Consider the following 6,000-nt stretch of genomic DNA (forward strand, 5'->3'; position numbering starts at 1 on the left):
GTTTATTAATTGTGGGATGTTTTGTTTACACTGTCAAACATTATCGAAGCACTGACGAGCGTCCAGAAACACAAGCGTAGTCTGAAATATCTCTTGGAATTATGGTTAGCACTCTGGACTCAGAAACCAGTGCTCTGTTTTCAATGCTCGTGGTACCTGAAATTGTCATTTCGATATATAAGTATTTTATAAATTCATCATCATCATCACCTGCTATGGTGAACAGGGGCCTTGTGGAGGGATGGGAAGATTGGAAGGGAGAGTAAGGGAATAGGGAAGGAAGCGGCCGTGGCCTTAAGTTAGGTACCATCCCGGCATTTGCCTGGAGGAGAAGTGCGAAACCATGGAAAACCACTTCCAGGATGGCTGAGGTGGGAATCGAACCCACCTCTAATCAGTTGACCCCCCGAGGCTGAGTGGACCCCTTTCCAGCCCTCGTACCACTTTTCAAATTTCGTGGCAGAGCCGGGAATAGAACCCGGAGCTCCGGGGGTGGCAGCTAATCACGCTAACCACTACACCACAGAGGCGGCATTTTATAAATTGAAGGTAATTTTCTCCCATTGACAAACATTATCGAAACAGTGACATGTGTCTGGTAAGTACCGCGTTGCTGGGAAGGTCCCATGCTGTAATGGGTAGCACTCTGGACTCTGAATCCAGCGATCCGAGTTCAAATCTTGCTGGGACCTGTAATTTTCATTTGTATGTATTACTAGTTTATTAATTGTAGGACGATTTCTTTCCATTCTCAAACATTATCGAAACACTGACGAGCGTCTAGTAGGACCAGTGCAGTTTGTTAGATCCCATGGTGCAATATTTGCAATCTCGACTCCGAATACAGCGATCCGATTTCAAATCTCGGTGCTACCTAAAATTGTCATTTATTTATAGTACGATGTTTTTTGTTTCCACTGTCAAACATTATCGAAGCACTGACGTGTGTCGAGCAAGAACGGCCTTGCTAGGCCGGTCCCATGGTGCAATGGTTAGCACTGTGGACTTTGAATCCAGCGATACGAGTTTAAATCTCTGTGGGACCTGCAATTTTAATTTATTTTAGGATTTCCTTGATTCTTATTTCTCGGATGTGTTCTTTCCATTCTCAAACATTTTCGGAAATTTGATGAACATCTAGTAGGAACGAAGCTGCTCATTATGCCCCAGGGTGTTATATTTGGCCATCTGGACTCTTAGCGAGCGATCCAAGTTCAAACATCGATGAGGCCTAGACCTTTAATTTCAATTCAGTACCTCGCCCAGGCGGCCTCACCTGCTATGCTAAACAGGGGCCTTGTGAGGAAATGGGAGGATTAGAAGGGCTAGACAAGGAAGTTGGAAGGAAGCGGCCGTGGCCTTAAGTTAGGTTCCATACCGGCATTTGTCTGGAGGAGAAGGAGGGAACACACGGAAAACCAGACGAGCGTCTAGTAGGACCAGCGCAGTTTGTAACGTCACATGATGTAATGGTTAGTACTCTTGACTTTGAATCCAGGGATCCAAGTTCATGTCTCTGTGGGACCTGCAATTGTCATGTCCAGGTATAAATATTTGATTAATTCTCGGATGTTTCCTTACCGTTCTCAAACATTATCGAAACACTGACGAGCGTCCAGTAAGACAAGCGCAGTCTGTAAGTTACCGTGGTATAATGGTTAGCACTCTGGACTCGGAATCCAGCGAACCGATTTCAAATCTCGGTGGGACCTAAAATTGTCATATGGAGATATTACTAGTTTATTAATTAGAGGATGTTTTCTTTCCATTATCAAACATCATCGGAACATTGATGAACATCTAGTGGGAACGAAGCTGCTCGTTAGGCCCCATGGTGTTATAATTAGCCCTCAGGACTCTGAATAAGGTGATCCAAGTTCAAACCTCGGTGGGACCTGGAAATTTAATTTCCCGTTATTAAATGGTTCTTAATTCTCGGACGATTTTCTTTCTTTCTTTCTATCTTTCTTTCTTTCTTTCTGAATAAGCTTACCCTCCAGGGTTGGTTTTCCCTCGGACTTGCGAGGGATCCGACCTACACCGCCTCAAGTGCAGTGTCCTGGAGTGTGAGACATTGGGTCGGGGGATTCAACTGTGGAGTATGAGCAGTACCTCGCCCTGGCGGCCTCACCTGCTATGCGAACGGGGGCCTTGGTGGGGGATGGAAAGATTAGAAGGGGTAGACAAGGAAGTGGGAAGGAATCGGCCGTAGCCATATGTTAGGTACCATCCGGCATTTGCCTGGAGGAGAAGTGGGTATCCACGGAAAACCATTTCCAGGATGGCTGAAGTGGGAATCGCACCCACCTCTACTCAGTTGAATCCCCGAGGCTGGGTGGACCCCGTTGCAGTACTGGTAACACTTTGTCAAATTTTCTGGCAGATCCAGGAATCGATCCCTGGCCTCCGGGGGCGGTAGCTAATCACACTAACCAATACACCACAGAGGCGGACTTCCAGATATTACTAGTTTGTTAAGTCTAGGATGTCTGTTTTCATTCTGTGCCCGAAGGGCGGATGGGCCCCGTAGAGCGTAACGCGCTCTCTCGTACCGGTGATGTTTTCTTTCCTTTCTCAAATAATATCAGAACACAGACGACTGCTCAGTTCGCCAGGTCCAATGGTGTAATGGTTAGCACTCTGGACTCTGAATCCAGACTACCGTCTTCAAATCTCGGAGGGGCGTTGAACGGTAATATCCAGTTATAACCAAAATATTAATTTTATTATGTTTTCTTTCCATTCTCAAACAATATCGGAACACATCTAGTAAGAACGAAACTGTTCTGGAGGTACCATCCGTAATGATTAGCACACTGGTCTCTGTATTCATGATCTAAATTTCGGTGGTACCTGGAAATTTAATTTCCAGTTATTAAATATTTCTTAAAACTCGGATGGTTCTTTTCCATTCTCAAACATTATCAGAACACAGACGAGTGTCTAGTAGGTACTGCTCAGTTCGCCAGGTCCCATCGTGTAATGGTTAGCACTCTGGATTCTGAATCCAGCGATCCGAGTTCAACTCTCGGTGGGACTTGCAATTGTCATTTCCAGGTATTAATGCTTTATTAATTCTCGGATGTTGCCTTTCCATTCTCAAACGTTACCAGAACATTGATGAACATCTAGTAGGAACGAAGCTGCTCGTTAAGCCCCATGTTGATAGAGTCACCCCTCTGAAATCTGAATCGAGCGATCCATGTTCAAATCTCGGTGGGGTCTGGAACTTTAATTTCCCGTTATTAAATGTTTCTTAATTCTCGGATGATTTTCTACAATTCTCACACGTTATCGGGACACTGATGTACATCTGGTAAGAATGGCGCTGCCGTTTAGGTTATCTCTCTGGACTCTGAATCGAGCGATCCCATTTCAAATCTCGGTGGGACATAACATTGTGGTTTCAGGATATTACTTCTTCTTCTTAATCTGTTTATCCTCCACGGTCGGTTTTTCCCTAGGACTCAGCGAGGGATCCCATCTCTAACGCCTCAAGGGCAGTGTCCTGGAGCTTCAGACCTTGGCTCGGGGGATAAAACAGGGGAGAATGACCACTACCTCGCTCAGGCGGCCTCACCTGCTATGCTGAACAGAGGCCTTGTGGAGGGATGGGAAGATTGGATGGGACAGGCAAGGAAGAGGGAAGGAGAAGTGGGAAACCACGGAAAACCACTTCCAGAATGGCTGAGGTAGGAGTCGAACCCACCTCTACTCAGTTGACCTCCAGAGGCTGAGTGGACCCCGTTCCAGCCCTCATACCACTTTTCAAATTTCGTGGCAGAGCCGGGAATCGAAACTGGGCCTCCGGGAGTGGCAGCTAATCACACTAACCACTACACCACAGAGGCGGACATTATTAAACAGATTAAGAAAGAAAGTAACAAGTGGTCCAATTCGAGGATGGCTGAGGTGGGAATCGAACCCCGTCTACTCAGTCGATCTCCCGAGGCTGAGTGGACCCCGTTCCAGTCCTCGTACCACTTTTCAAATTTCGTTGCAGAGCCTCAGGGGTTGGCAGCTAATCACACCAAGCACTACACCACAGAGGCGGATTATTATTATTATTATTATTATTATTATTATTATTATTATTATCATCTGTTTACCCTCCAGGTTCGGATTTTCCCTCGGACTTAGCGAGGGATCCCACCTCTACCGCCTCAAGGACAGTGTCCTGGAGCTTCAGACTCTTGGTCGGGGGATACAACTGGGGAGTATGAGCAGTACCTCGCCCAGGCGACCTCACCTGCTATGCTGAACAGGGGCCTTGTGGAGGGATGGGAAGATGGGAAGGAATCGAACCCACCTCTACTCAGTTGACCTCGCGAGGCTGAGTGGACCCCGTTCCAGCCCTCGTACCACTTTTGTAATTTCGTGGCAGAGCCGGGAATCGAACCCGGGCCTCCGGGGGTGGCAGCTAATCACGCTAACCACTACACCACAGAGGCGGACATTATTATTATTATTATTATTATTATTATTATTATTATTATTATTATTATTATTATTATTATGTAACTACGCAACTTGTTTAAAGCCAAAACTATTACTGCAGGTCAACTCTATTTCAGAATGAAGCTACCTACCATATCAACAATGTATTTGATTTGAGATCTGTCTTCATACTTTTCAATCCTATTACAGCTAGGTGTAATCATAGGTGTCACAACAACTCAAATACAACAGCGTTTAAAGTTAACGTTCCGCCTATGTGGTCCCATGGTGTAATGGTTAGCACTCTGGACTCTGAATCCAGCGATCCGAGTTCAAATCTCGGTGGGACCTTGAGTTTTAGTTTTGTGATAATACCAGTTTCTTAATTCTCAGATGCATTACTTTCTATTCTCAAACCGTAACCTTGACACATCTATATATTTAAAGTAACATGACTGACTGATTCATCATCGCCGAGCCAAAACTACTGGACATAAAGAAATGCAATTTTGGGTGTACGTTTTTAATAAAGTGTAGGTGCTCACTAACGGAGGATTTTTTGATATTCCCTCGCTAAGGGAGTGAAAATGGGGGTTAATTGTTTAAATGAGTACATCTGTATCTCAAAAACCTGAAAGTTTACGGACGTAAAAATTGGCATTTGGAATCTCCTTTAAAACGAAACACGTATTTTTTTGTTTCCGGAAAATTCCGTCAAGTAGGGTGAAAAACGGTGAAAAGTGGGTTGAATAACTTTTATGAGGATACTTATTTCTCAAAACTGAAGATGTTACAGACATGATAATTGGTACTTAGAATCTTCTTTAAAAATAATGAAACAAGTTATTTTGGAAAATCGAATTACGGAGGGTGAACAGGAGTGACAAAGGGGGTGAATTTTATAAAAACTATATCTACAATGTATCTGAAAGAAAACTTAATATGTTACAGATATGAAATTGGTATTTTAAATCTCATTTAAAAATAAAAAGCACGTATATTCTTGTTTTCGGAAAAACACTTGGAGGGGTTATAAAAAGACTGAAAAAGGTGTTGAATTTTTTTATTATGATTCTGATATCTCAAAAATTGAAGATATTACAGACGAGAAAATTGGTATTTGGAATCTCCTTTAAAACTATACTTTTTTTTTGTTTTCGGAAAATCTACCTAAGAGGACTGAAATAATTGAAAAATTAGTTGTTTTTGTATGAGGATACTTGTATCTCAAAAACTGAAGACGTTACAGACGTTTAAGTTGGTATTTTGAATCTCGTTTAAAAATAAAGAAACACGTTATAAGTAGTATAATGGGAGAGTTCTGGCGCCTCCTCCGCCGCACGCCTCCGCCCGCCTCCTCCTCCGCCGCCGCCGCCGCCGCCGCCGCCCGCGGGAAATTTGAATTTTGGCGGGAAATTTGAATTTTGGCGCGAGATTTGAATTTGTAAACAAAGCCACGTGCTTTTTGACAGCTGTCATCGACAACAACGCAACGCTAACCTCACTGCTGCCATCTTGACGGGCCTAAACCTCACTAGTGCCAACTTAACCTAACTAGCATGA

General features: G+C 43.9%; 2 non-coding genes across 2 annotated transcripts; both read left to right on the forward strand.

Annotated features, from left to right (window-relative positions):
• Positions 1-2,968: 2,968 nt before the first annotated feature.
• Positions 2,969-3,040, forward strand: TRNAQ-CUG (transfer RNA glutamine (anticodon CUG)). Its single transcript has one exon. It is a non-coding gene; the product is annotated as a tRNA-Gln (tRNA).
• Positions 3,041-4,716: 1,676 nt separating this feature from the next.
• Positions 4,717-4,788, forward strand: TRNAQ-CUG (transfer RNA glutamine (anticodon CUG)). The gene has a single exon. It is a non-coding gene; the product is annotated as a tRNA-Gln (tRNA).
• Positions 4,789-6,000: the final 1,212 nt, after the last annotated feature.

This window comes from Anabrus simplex, chromosome 4, assembly GCF_040414725.1.
Source record: "Anabrus simplex isolate iqAnaSimp1 chromosome 4, ASM4041472v1, whole genome shotgun sequence".
Lineage (NCBI taxonomy): Eukaryota > Metazoa > Arthropoda > Insecta > Orthoptera > Tettigoniidae > Anabrus > Anabrus simplex.